Source organism: Balaenoptera acutorostrata, chromosome 18 (genome assembly GCF_949987535.1).
Source record: "Balaenoptera acutorostrata chromosome 18, mBalAcu1.1, whole genome shotgun sequence".
Classification (NCBI taxonomy): Eukaryota; Metazoa; Chordata; class Mammalia; order Artiodactyla; family Balaenopteridae; genus Balaenoptera; species Balaenoptera acutorostrata.
In genome coordinates, this window is record NC_080081.1 from 63201191 (window position 1) to 63215305 (window position 14115).

Sequence of the window (14115 nt, forward strand, 5' to 3'; positions counted from 1 at the left end):
TCTGTACATTAAGCTAAGAACTTAAACAGCCCTAAGATATGGCTCCTATAAACTTTTTGAGCTATGATTCTCCCTCTTGTATATTTGATCGTAGCCATCCAGACCTTTTTGCTGCTCTTTTTGGTACACACCAAAAATGTTTTAGCCTCAAGGTCTCTGTAGTTGTTATTTCACCTGCTTGAAAGGCTCTTCTCCCAGAAACCTAATGGTTTGCTCCCTGTTTTTTAGATCTTTGTTCAAATGTCATGTCTGTGAGGCATTTTTGGACCACACTATTTAAAAACACATCTGCCTGCCTTCCAAACACGTTTAACCCATCCCTCCCACTTCCCTTGCTTTATTTTTCTTCATAGAACTTATCACCATCTGACATACCACATATTAGTACCTATCAGTTTGTCTATTCTATTACCCATGCCTCACCCCCAAAACTGTAAGCTCATGAGGGCTGGAATTTATCTGTTTTGTTCAGTGCTGATCCTCAGTGCCAATACAGTAGAATAAATAAATTTGTAGTCCTCTATATATAAATGCTTCAAATCTATTTTTAATGCTCCTTGTTAAACATAAGCCAGAAAAGACATTTATGGAAAAACAAATTAACATAAAAATCTGCATAGACTATGTTAAAATGTACAAATTCTCTTAAGAAATGATGTACTTAAACTTTCTTTACTTCTAACTATGGGACGACATTCTACTTCGTTGCTTCATGCTAAAGTGGTATTTTTAACTGATCACATGAAAACTTAAAAAAAATTATCCTGTAGTTACTATTGTATGCATTAAAGTCCAAACAGAAAAAAAGTTTTAGTGGTTCTATTAGAATTTATATCCCTGAAAAATGTTACTTTCATAAATACAAGCATTCCCAAAGATTATAAAATAATGAGATGTGGAAATAAGCAGACTCTGGAGTGATTTTAAAGTTTCTACTGCTTCCTAAAGATATTAATCCATGCTAAGTGCTTAAATTATAAAATGAAGATATACAGAATAACTTTAATAACAAGTTAATCAAATTGAGGACATTTACTGTAAAGGTGGCTTAAAAATTTTTTTCTCAGCATAATTTCTCAAACAAAATCTAACCCTATAGCATAAGATAAATATAAACAATAACAAGATTCTCCAGGCAGTTTACATTGTTTCAAAACACAAAAGTTCAATCACAAGAATATGATAAGTATCAGATTATTCAAAGTTCCACAGAATTAAGGGGGACCTGTACTCATACATATGCTAATCTAAATGTATTATTCATGAAGTTTTTGCACGAATCCCATGGATTAAAAATCAAGAAATAGACCCAGAGAAATTATAAATGTTGAATTTAATTTCAGTATAATAAAAACAAAAACCCAGCAACTAACTTGTTACCTTGCACAGTAATTTTAACATAAAAAGTTTAAACTTATTTTGCCAACATTTTCTTCATTGCAAATAGCCTAAAAAAAAAAAATCAGAAATCTGTGAGATTTTATAAATAAACAAGGTAAGAACATAAACTCTTAAATTCTGCTGGAGAAATTAATTCTCCATTAAAGGGGCTCAAGCTATTAGTAATAAAACAGGAATTTTAAGAAACCCCTTGATAAGAGGTAAGAAAATAAAAAATTTTAGCTGGAAATGTACTGATGATGGTCTCTTATTCCTTCTCCCAGACATGTAAGTATTGGGTTGGCCAAAAAATTCCTTTGGGTTTTAAGTAAAAATAAAAGACACATTTTTCATTTTCACCAAGAACTTTATTGAACAACGTATTTGCCCTTTTGTTCTACTACCTTCTGCCATTTTTCAGGCAACTTCATAATTCCTTCTTCCCAAAATTTTTAATCTTTTTGAGCAAAGAACTATTCCAGGTGCCTTTTATAGTCCTGCAGGGAATTGAAATTTTTTCCATTAAGAGAATTTTGTAAAGACCGAAATAAATGGAAATCCGAAGGTGCAATGTCTGGTGAATATGGTGGATGAATCAGAACTTCCTAGCCAAGCTGTAACAGTTTTTGCCTAGTCATCAAAGAAACATGCAGTCTTGCGGTATCCTGATGGAAGATTACGCGTTTTCTTTCTTTTTGCTTTTTAAATTTATTCATTTATTTTTGGCTGCGTTGCGTGGCATGTGGGATCTTAGTTCCCTGACCAGGGATCAGAGCTGCACCCCCTGCAGTGGAAGCACAGAGTCTTAACCACTGGACAACCAGGGAAGTCCCAGATTATGTGTTTTCTGTTGACTAATTCTGGATGCTTTTCATCGAGTGCTGATTTCAGTAGGTCTAATTGGGAGCAGCACTTCTTGCAATTAATTGTTTGGTTTTCTGGAAGGAGCTCATAAGAGGGGACTCCCTTCCAATTCCACCAAATACACAACGTCACCTTCTTTGGATGAAGAACGGACTTTGGTGTGGTTGGTGGTGGTTCATTTCACTTGCCCAAGATCTCTTCTGTTCCACATTATTGTACAGTATCCACTTTTCATTGCCCGTCACAATTTGTTTTAAAAACGGAATGTTTTCGTTACGTTTAAGTAGAGAATCACACGCGGAAATATGCAGGAAGGTTTTTTTCACTTAACTTATGTGGAAGCCAAACATCAAAGCGATTAACATAACCAAGCTGCTGCAAATGATTTTCAAAGCTTGATTTGGATATTTTGAGTATGTCGGCTATCTCCCACGTGGTATAACGTTGGTTGTTCTCAATTAATGTCTTGATTTGATTCCTGTCAACTTCAATTGGTCTACCCAACCGTGGAGCATCGTCCAGCAAGACATCTCCAGCACAAAACTTCACAAACCCATTTTTGACACGTTTGATCAGTCACAGCACCTTCTCCACACAATGCACGAATCTTTTTTTGCGTTTCAGTTGTGTTTTTACCTTTCTTGAAATAATAAAGCATAATATGCCGAAAATGTTGCTTTTTTCTTCCATCTTCAATACTAAAATAGCTATACAAAAATTCACCAATTTTGATAAGTTTTTTTGATAAGTTTTTTTTAATCGGCACTCTGATATGACAGCTGTCACAATACAACCTAACAAAACTGCTCTGAATGAAGTTAAAGACAACTAAGCACTCACTACTAGAGCCATCTTATGGGAAAAAACCGAACGAACTTTTTGGCCAACCCTATTAATAATAGGTCTAAATACTTACTAGAGCCAAATCTATCTCAAAAGTTTAGGACATTAATTTTTCTCCTTTTTGCTAATACTCAATGGGAAACAACACTTAGAATACAACTTTTTCCATGAATAAGGGATAGTAATATCCACCTGCAAAAGGAAAAAAAAATTGATTTAGAATGTCAACTTCTAAATAAATAAATACATTAACTTAGAAATCATAGTTTATTAAAGTATAATCTTGCTAATCCAGTTATGGCTAACCTGAACATATATCAGTAATGATACTTGGTGGCTTAAAAACACCTCTAATTCTATAACAATTAAAAGGTTACATAATTGATTGAAGAAAATCTTTACTGTTAAATATGGCATTTAGTCTATGATCAAATTGTCAATTCTACTTTCACATATATGTGATCTTAAGAAATCTGAATTTGAATATAGTATGCAAGCTGAATTGTTCAACTATTAAGATATCCCTCTGACTACCTCCTGAATACTTGCCTGTAGTCCTCTGAGTTAGCTCCAAACTCAATCCATACTCCAAGTAACAGATTTAAGATGCTCAATATTGGAATTATTTGGCATCAACTTAAACCTGAATGAAAAAGATTAGGATTTTTTTCCAAAGAAGGTGGAAAAAATGAAAGCTTAATATACACCCATATATAGTTATTTCTTCTTTGCAAAAAAATAAATGGCCATATTAAGACTAACATGAAAGGGTATAACTTTTATTTTACTATTTTCTCTTTGTGTTTCAAAATTACACAAAGATGGAAATATATTAACTCTTACAAATAAAACTTTAAGTCCTGTTGAGTTACCTAAATGAGTGTTTCATTAGGTACTGACAGGCTATTTCACCTTCTCTAATAAGAGACTGGAAAGAAGCTGCATACTGTTATAATGAATTTCAATGCAACAGTTTTTCTATACTTCCTTACTCTCCCAATATTTCAATTTTTCTTTAATCCATTCTCAGGATTGAATTAAATAAAGTTTTAATTTAGCCCCAAATGATCCTTTTTCACATCTTGAGCACCTAGATATAAAGATTTATTTAGTAAATATAAAATGCATTTAGAAGGCAAATTAGACTAAATATAATTTTCTAAAATCTGACTTCAAATACATTAAGGAAAACAAAAGAAAAAATAGAAATCTAATTCCTGGGTTGTTCTGGAAAATACTGGACAAACTTTGTAATTCATTCAATAAATATTTCTAAGTATCTATGTATTAGTTCCTGATATATTCTTAGTGGAACCAAAAATTACCATATATTTGTTACGGTCTTTCATGAAATGGCTGAGATAAAATAAAGGGAACAGGCTAAAAGCTTGATGAATGACTTTTAAAAGCCCCAAGGCAATATTTCCATGTAAAAGCTGGCATTTTATTCTCGCCAATATGGTATACTACTTCTTTATTTTGGGAAAAAATTTTGCTGGAAAAAAGTGAGATTGTTCTTAAAAATGAGAGCTTTGTCTTACATATTTTCTTTACCTTGAAATAAGAATTTAAACAGAAGATGCTCAAATACAACTCCTTAAATTACATCTGAAATACTTTTAGGGTTTCCAACATAGACAATTATAATTGAAATGATTTGTTAAGAACTGCTTGTATTTTATAGATTTCCTGCTTGGTTACAACTGAAAGGAGTGAGATATTCCTTGTAGGAAATAAGACCAGGAGTATAGTACACTACACAACCACACTCTTATCCTAAACATCAATTTTTAGTTTAATGACTTAATTAAACACCAACAAATAAGGAATAGAAGGTAAAGAAAGCATTTTCCTTCAAACTTCAATTAAATTAAAAAATATTGACTGTTTGCATCTATAAAATTAGTGACTATCATAATAATTTTTGGTCTTATGCTAAAGTTAAATATTAGATATAAAAGAAAGCAAACAAGGCCTTCATATTTTCGACTTTACTTTCTAACAAAAATCTGTGGCTAAGGATTAAAAAAAATTTTTTTAATAAAAACAAGAAAAAAACCAATATGATAGGGCTTCCCTGGTGGCGCAGTGGTTGAGAATCTGCCTGCTAATGCAGGAGACACGGGTTCGAGCCCTGGTCTGGGAAGATCCCACATGCCGCGGAGCGGCTGGGCCCGTGAGCCACGGCTGCTGAGCCTGCGCGTCTGGAGCCTGTGCCCCGCAACGGGAGGGGCCGCGATAGTGAAAGGCCCGCGCACCGCGATGAAGAGCGGTCCCCGCACCGCGATGAAGAGTGGCCCCCACTTGCCGCAACTAGAGAAAGCCCTTGCACGAACCGAAGACCCAGCACAGCCAAAAATAAATAAATAAAAAAAAAAAAAAAAAAAAAAAAACCAATATGATAGTACAAAGTCAGAAGACGTAGGGTTAAAGATCCTAATCTGCATGTGTAGCAGATTACTTAATTTGAGTTTCTGTTTCCTGAACTAACCAACAAATATACTGGTCATTTATAAGGTCTTTCCTACCTTTAAAGTTATGATTAAGTGCATTTCTGAGACACAGGATTTCAGGAATTTAATTCACATGTTTTGATACTTCCCCCTTTCCCTTATAAGAGAATACTTAGAAATATTACTAAAAATTGTTCTCTAAGTTCTGTTCCAAATGTGTATTTTATAATGTACATTTATCTGTGAGATAAGCAAATGTCTTAATGTAATTTCATTTTATTAGAGAAATAAAGGGAAAACTAATATTTCCGTTCTACCTGAAGTAAAAATTTAATACTTAGACTGAATACAAATATGCATTAAAATAAATTTATTTGATGCTGTATGAGCTCTTTCAATAAACTTGATGGCATTCAACACTATTAAATTGCAATTATACTATTTTAATAAAAACATCTAAAAGTTAGTACTAACTTATTTTTATTGAATCATACTAAAAATAACAAGATTATCAGTAATACTGAAAATTAATTATCAATAAAGCTGAAAATACATTGGTAATATTAATATACATTAAAATATGACTGTAGAGTATGGCCAACCTTACTTCAGCAGCACAGTTAATACTGGAGATAATTTTAGAATTTTAACGCCAATATTTACGTGCTGCTAAGGCACTGCTGACACTGCTATCATAAGAGCTATGAATAAAAAGAAATATATTTTCTTCAGAAGATCAGATCCTTGTATTTTTGAGGCAGCACAATATGGCCTGCACCTTTTCAAAATCCACAAACCATTATGTGCTGCTACTTTACTCCAAGGTTTTGTTTTTTTAAACACACATTAGCACCTAAAGATACAAAAAAAATTTTCTTTTAGAAAAAGAGAGGGTAAATACATTAAAAAACCCATGTTTAAAGATTCTAACATTAATATAGTATGCATAATTAGTTATTTCTTGGAAGCTTTTGAGTAACATAATAAAACTTATTCCTACATTGAAAATTTAAGGAAAGCCTATTATGTGCGAAGCACCTTGCTATAGGTTAGGAACACAAAGTTGTATAATATGAGAAAAATAAAAGCATTTTTTTCTGTGTCAACTTAATAAGCAAATACAGTTAAATATTTAATCAAACTTTTGAATGTATTAAATATATGAAGTTATTTTTTCCTTTTATAAACAAAAAGTGAATTCATAAAATTTGGTCTTTACCTTGGTAAAAGCATAATTTACAAACAGCATTTAATTCCTTGCAGTACACCAATTCAAATGACATCTTCATCAAGTAGGTAAGACTTCATGTCAAGGGAAAAATAAGAAATGACATACAAGAGCTAAGTTTCAATAAACTTAAGCTAGCAAAATGCAAATATACTTTTAAAGGAAAAAAATTAGAAGTCGTGAAATATTTTAATACTAAATACAGTAAAAATATACAGAAGGCCTAAAACAAACCAATTTTCTCTTAATTTGTTTAAAAAAATCCAAATATTATTTTACCCTCAACATTTATCTATTAGAATAGTTATTCTGTTAGACTTGGATATCACTTTATATAGGAAGTAATTCTAAAATATGAACCTTGGAAAAATGAGTTAATTTTATACCCAGAGATGAGAAATAAAACAGCAACCCTGTGGCTCTTGATCTTCCTAGTCTCTTCCTGTCCCCATTCTTCACCAGGTAAGGAAGTTTACTCCTAAACAGTTTCCACATACTCAGATGTTGGAATGAAATTTCTTCTCTCTCTAGAAGATACCAGAAAACTACCACCACTGTAGCTCAAGCTTTGACGACCTCTTTTATTGCAGTTTTCTTACCACTAAAATGGCTATGCTAAAGCTACACTACTTCTATTACAGAATAAGGGGATGTGCACTGAAATTTGCCCCTCCCTTCTAATATCTAATTGTTTATACAAAGCATAACTGTCCTATATTCCACATTAATTTTTTTGTGAATATTTTCCCATTAAAAGTATATGTAAAAAAAAAAAAAAAAAAAGTATATGTAGCTAATCTTCTCTTTTCTTTTTCTTTTTGGCCCGCCGCTAGGCTTGTGGGATCTTAGTTCCCCGACTAGGGGTTGAACCCGGCCCTTCGGCAGTGAGAGCGTGGAGTCCTAACCACTGGACTGCCAGGGAATTCCCATGTAGCTAATTTTCTATTTGAGCAACCAGTTTCACATCTTACTCTATTATTGTCTCAAGTTTCAGCACAGTTTTTTAATATATAACCAAAATAAATGTTTGTAATGACTTGAGAAACACATATCTGTATTTATCAATTATATTAAGGAACTGTCCTTTTAGGCTACCCTCCCTGCTCGAACCCACTTTCCAGACAAAAATGTGAACAGATTTTCAAATATACATAATTTATATATGTATATTTTTCATTTAAAAATATTTTATTGAACATCTACTATGTTCCAGGTACCATCCCAGTTGTTATGTGAGTCGGTATACTGGTGTACCGAATAGACATAATCCCTTCTCAAGGAAGAATCTAAAATCATTTAAATTATAAGACACAAAAACATAAAGCAAATAATTGTTAAAGACTGCATATTTTTCTTTGCCCATGCAGACATATACATTAAATGATTATTCCAAAATCAAATGGGTTATTTCAATTCCTATCTTTTTTTTTTGCAAAATCTATATGTATCTCTCTCTATACATATTCGGCAGTGAAAGTGCAGAGTCCTAACCACTGGACTGCCAGGGAGTTCCCCTAAATCTATATATTTTAAACTAAGCCAAGTGTGCCAAACTTGAAAGAAGTGTGAATACTGCAAAATGCAAATAGTTTTATAAATCTTTTAAAAACCTTCACAGTGAATGTCTTCACTTATTATTGTTTTATTTTAAAAAATTGTGGTTAAATATACGTAATATAAATTCTACCATTTTGAAGTGCATAGTTCTGTGGTATTAAGTCCATTTACTTTGTTGTACAACCATCGCCACCATCCATCTCCAGAACCTTTTCATCTATATCAACTGAAACTGCACCCACTAAATACTAACTGCCCACTCCCCCAATCACCTCAGCCCCTGGAAACCACAATTCTACTTTTGAATTTGCCTATTCTAGGTACTTCATGTAAATGGAATCATACAGTATTTGTCCTTTTGTGTCTGACTTTTTTTACTTAGCCTAACTTTTTTGAGGTTCATCCACGTTGTTGCATATATCAGACTTTCCTTCTTATGGCTGGGTAGTCATTCAATTGTGTATATTACTACATTTGTCCACTAATCTATAGACATTTGTTTTGTTTGATCTTTTGGCTATTATGATAAATGCTGCTATGAACATTTTTTATAACTATCTATTGAGTCCTGATTTCAATTCTTTTGGGTATATACCCCATTAGGTATCACTGGATCATACAGTAATTCTAATTTTTTGAGGACCTGCCATACTGTTTTCCAGTGGTTGTACAATTTTACACCTCCATCAGCAGTGTACAAAAATTCCAATTTTTCTACATCCTTGTCAAGACATATCTTTTTTTTGATAATGGCCATCTTAATGTGAGTGAAGTATTATCTCGTTGTGGTTTTGATTTTCATTTTCCTAATGATTAGTGACGTTGAGCATCTTTTCTTGTATTTATTAGCCATGTGTATATCTTCTCTGGAGAAATGTCTATTCAAATCTTTTGCTCACTTTTTAACTGAGCTTTTTTTTTTGTTGTTATAGGAGTTCTTGATATATTCTGGATATTAATCCCTTATCGGATACATGACTTGCAAATATTTTCTATTTTGTAGGTTGCTTTTTCATTCTATTGATAGCGTCCTTTGATGCACAGAAGTTTTAAATTTTGATAAAGTCCAATTTATCTTTTGCAGAGGGCTGTGCTTTTGGTGTCATATCCAAGAAATCATTGCCAAGTCCAATGTCATGAAGCTTTCCCCCTATGTTTTCTTCTAAGAGTTTTATTGTTTTAGTTCTAACATTTAGGTCTTTGATCCATTTTAAGTTAATTTTTGTATATGGTGTGAGTTAAGTGTCCAACTTTTCTTCTGGATATCCAGTTTTGCCAAGACCATTTGTTGAAAAGACTGCCCTTTTTGCATTTAATCGTCTTGGCACATTTGTTGAAAATCATTTGAACATATATATGCAAGGGGCCTGGGGCACCTAATTTATTCCAATTGGTCTATATGTCTGTCTTTATGGCAGTACCATACTGTTTGATTACTACAGCTTTATATTAAGTTTTGAAATCAGGAATTGTGAGAGCTTCAACACTGTTCTTCTTCTTCAAGATTGTTTTGGCTATCTGGTGTCCCTTGAGATTCCATATGAATTTTAGGATGTATTTTTCTCTTTCTGCAAAGAATGTCATTGAGATTTTGATACAGATGGCACTGAATCTGTAGACCATTTTGGGTAGTATTTCATCTTAATACTCCCAATATATGAACATGGGATGTCTTTCCATTTACTTGTGTCTTCTTTATTTCTTTTAGCAACGTTATATAGTTGGCAGTATACAAGTCTTTCACCATTGTGGTTAGTATTATTCCCAGGCATTTTATTCTCTTTGATGCTATTGTAAATGGAACTGTTTTCTTAATTTCCTTTTTGGGTTATTCACTGTTAATGCACAGAAATGCAACTGATTTTTGAATGCTGATTTTGCTTATTAGTTACAACAGGGTTTTGTGTGTGTGTGTGTGTGTGTGTAATCAAGGTTTTTCTACATGTAAGATCATGTCATCTGTGAACAGAAATAATTTTACTTTATAAATCTTTTATACCTAAAATCGGTTCATAGCTGTCTGGCAATCTTGGCCCATTCATTCATTCTTCTAGAAAAACATCAGACAGGTGTCTCTTCTCTCTCTTCAGACTTCCAATATCTCCCTTTCATCCTCACTTTCACTCAAAAAACAGAAGCTATGAGAAGAGAATTTCTGCCAGTTTCCACCACACCTATCTACATACATGTATCCGTCCCCATATAACTCCTTCTTTGAATTATGGATGAACAATCACTGTTCATAAGACCAATCCCTTCCCTTTTATACTAGATTTTATCCTCTCTTGCTTCCTTAAGGATATTCCTGTAACACTCTCCCCTACATCTTTAATTTTTCTCTCTATTGGATCATTCCTATCAGCAAAATGTTATAATTTCTCTCATCTTAATTTCATCCCTTACAGATTATTACTTTCTGTGATAATATTGCAATTTTTTAAAAAAATTTTATTTGTTTATTTATTTATTTTTGGCTGTGTTGGGTCTCCGTTTTTGTGCAAGGGCTTTCTCTAGTTGCGGCAAGCGGGGGCCACTCTTCATCGCGGTGCGCGGGCCTCTCACTATCGCGGCCTCTCTTGTTGCAGAGCGCAGGCTCCAGACGTGCAGGCTCAGTAATTGTGGCTCACGGGCTTAGTTGCTCCGCGGCATGTGGGACCTTTCAGACCAGGGCTCGAACCCGTGTCTTCTGCATTGGCAGGAAGACTCTCAACCACTGCACCACCAGGGAAGCCCGATAATATTGCAATTTTATCACTGATGTTTTAATAAACACTCAGAGGAAAATTTTTTCCTATCTATTTTTATTTCTATTTTTAACTCTGAGACAAATATCATGGCTTTCTATGTGAAAGCCTGATAAATTTAAAATATTAGAAAACATTTATTTCCACATGCCTGAAAAATATGGAAATTCTTTATTTAAATGTATTAGTAAAGTGAAAGATTCCAGTGGAGCAATCCAGAAATAGGGAAGGTACATCTCTCTTTACCTGTGTTCAACAGCAACAATTATCTCTCGAGCTGGTAAGCTTTGATTTTTCCTTTCCATTTATAATAATCTTCTACTCTGGGGTGCCAAAATAGGTTTTATATTATGCCTTCAGGAAGGGGTTATTTTAAATTCAAAATTTCTTTAATCTATAGACAGTTTCCATTGTCACATGATAGGGATATTCAGATGCTAATACATGTCATGAAAATATTTATGCTACTTTGTTGTTTACACATATCCTTTATGTGTCACTAAATTACTTCAGATTTTTCAAATACTTAATTTTACTTTTAATCTGGTATTAACACAATTTATAATAGTAATTACTTTCTTCAAGTATGCTTCAAATTATGCACATAAACCTCTAAGGAGCTGGCTATATATAGCCCCTGGCCACAGAGTGACTATCCTTGCTCAGGACAGTGGAATACTACACAAGTGGTATGATATAGATATTATACCTGGAGAAAATAAAATTCACAGATGACAGATTAAAACTTGCTTTTCTTTTACTTCTGTTTTTTGGATACAAATGCTTAAAAACAAGGATTTTATTAACTAGATAAGGTACATTTAAAATTCAGTGTTGAGAACAGGCTTGAAATAATATTCAGATATAATCCAGAAAGCCTGTTTTATAATCCAAAAAAACCTAGTTTTTCAGTTAAGTGAATATAAATTTGTACTGTTGCTACATTCCCTTCATTTTTTTCTGATGAAGAAATTAATGATTACTTAAAAACTGTGTGAAGTGGATTTCAATCTAAATAATTTACTCCAGAAAAGTCTGGAGATATATATATGTATTTACACAACATATATATATATATATATATATATATATATATATATATATATATATAGTACAATATATAGAGTTACATATATGTTATCATTTTATTATTAGATTTCCTAACAACAGTTTCCTTATATACAAAGTTAAACTACTTACAAGCTAAACATTTATATTGAGTTTTTAATTTTTGATGACTTTACTCCCTAGATATGAATAAATTATAAATATACCATAATGTCAGCCAAGAAATGCAATATAAAAAGTTTTATGAGAACATAAATAAATATGCTGTTTATCTTAACTTTTTTTCTTCTTAGACACATTCTTCTTTTGCATTCAAATTATGGATACTTACCCATTGCTATTCTCTCTTTACAATTTTTATGCTGTGTCAATCATTCCTTGTATTCAGTTGGTCAATAAAACCAACTGACCCTTTCTTTGAGATCGCAATTCATCAATTTCTTTGCCATTCTTAATTCATACCTTAAAATCAGGTCTAAGTACCTGATAACTACAATTGCATTTCAGCTTGACTTCCCATCTTTAATCAACTAATAAACTTCCTGAAACTCATATATTCAAGAATATATCTGTGGTTTCCCAAATGGAGTGTGTACTTCTCTGCCTAGTATCAAGGTCTATATAATCAGGACCTAACCAGTATTTTCTATTTCTCTCCAGTGAAAACACTCCACAATTCAAGTTAAAAGATATCTTTTAAAAGCCATGACAACCAAATGCCTTATGTGGACCTTTCTGAAATAATCAGAAATTTTAACAGGAACTAGATATTATTATAGTAAGGGATTATTATTAATTTTGTTAGTGTGTTCAAAGTATGGTGGCTATATATTTAGGGGAAAAGGGGCCCTATAAGTTAGAGAAGCACATGAACTATTTGTGAGTGGACAAAAGACTGATCAAGCCTGATGCTACTGTGGCCACCAGGTGAGTAGCAAGTGGAACAAACACAATTACTCATCATTTGAGTGTGACTATCCTCTCCCACTGAGTGATTTTTCAAGGCTCCTGCAAGAACTGAGATGCTTATAATAAATTGTTTTTCAGTTCTTTCCTCCCCTAAGCTGTATATTCCTACCTCATCTTTGAATCTTCACTGAACCTACTGCTGGAGGCTAAAATACTCACTAACCCCTCTTCCACTTATCCCTACTTTTAAGGACAATTTAATTCTATCTTCTCGGTGAATTCTTCCTTCAACCTTTCTGAAGGTTTCTGATATTGAACTGTCCATTCACAGTAAGTTTTGAATACAGACTATTATTCCCAGGATTTAGTACTGTGCTGAGCTGATAACTGGTTTCATTATTTCATACCTATCCTCCTTTCAAACTGGACTATGTGGCAATGCTTCCTGGTATGGACCATGCCATTTCTCCACTCCTACATCTCAGTCCACTGGAAACCTCATAGTGCCTACATCCTTTGATCTCTCCTTCCAAGTTTGCTGGCTAAAACAAGAGCCACCTTCAACAAGTAGATATGGAAAGAGCCCTGATGACTAGATGCAAAACCAAAAAAAAAAAGCTATTAAAAATAATCAGAAAATAAGAAGTTCTAGACATGTCTCCTAAGCTCTTAAATCATCCTGAGTGCAGTGGAATTCACTGGTCAATTTCTGCATTTTTAACTTCATCAATGAAATGAATAGTAGAAATAATTTATTGAGGCAGCAATTACATAGAGCAGTGAATTTGAAGGCAGAAGACCCAAGATGGAATCCTGGCTCTGTCCCTTAGGAATCAAGATCTTGGATAAATTACTTCAGTACACAGAGCCTCAGTTTCCTCTTTGTAAAATGGGCCTATTAATGCCTACTTCATGAAACTGTGGTTAAGACTGCACAATCTTAAACTTTTATGAGCACATCTAGTAGTGAACAAGTATTCAAAAAATAACGTGCTGAATCTAAATTTATAGTACGATTTGAAACACACCTCAGACAAACTTAGGGTTTCAGTGGACTGTGATTCAACAT

General features: G+C 33.1%; 1 long non-coding RNA gene across 3 annotated transcripts in view; it reads right to left on the bottom strand.

The window, feature by feature from the left end:
• Positions 1–347: 347 nt before the first annotated feature.
• LOC103009972 (uncharacterized) overlaps positions 348–14115 on the bottom strand; it is a 71241-nt gene continuing 57473 nt past the window's right edge. For all 3 annotated transcript variants that reach the window (XR_452126.2, XR_009005902.1, XR_009005901.1), the window contains 2 exons: positions 6760–6842; positions 348–3279 (listed from right to left, as the gene is read on the bottom strand). This is a non-coding gene — a long non-coding RNA (uncharacterized LOC103009972). The remainder of the gene's footprint in view (positions 3280–6759; positions 6843–14115) is intronic.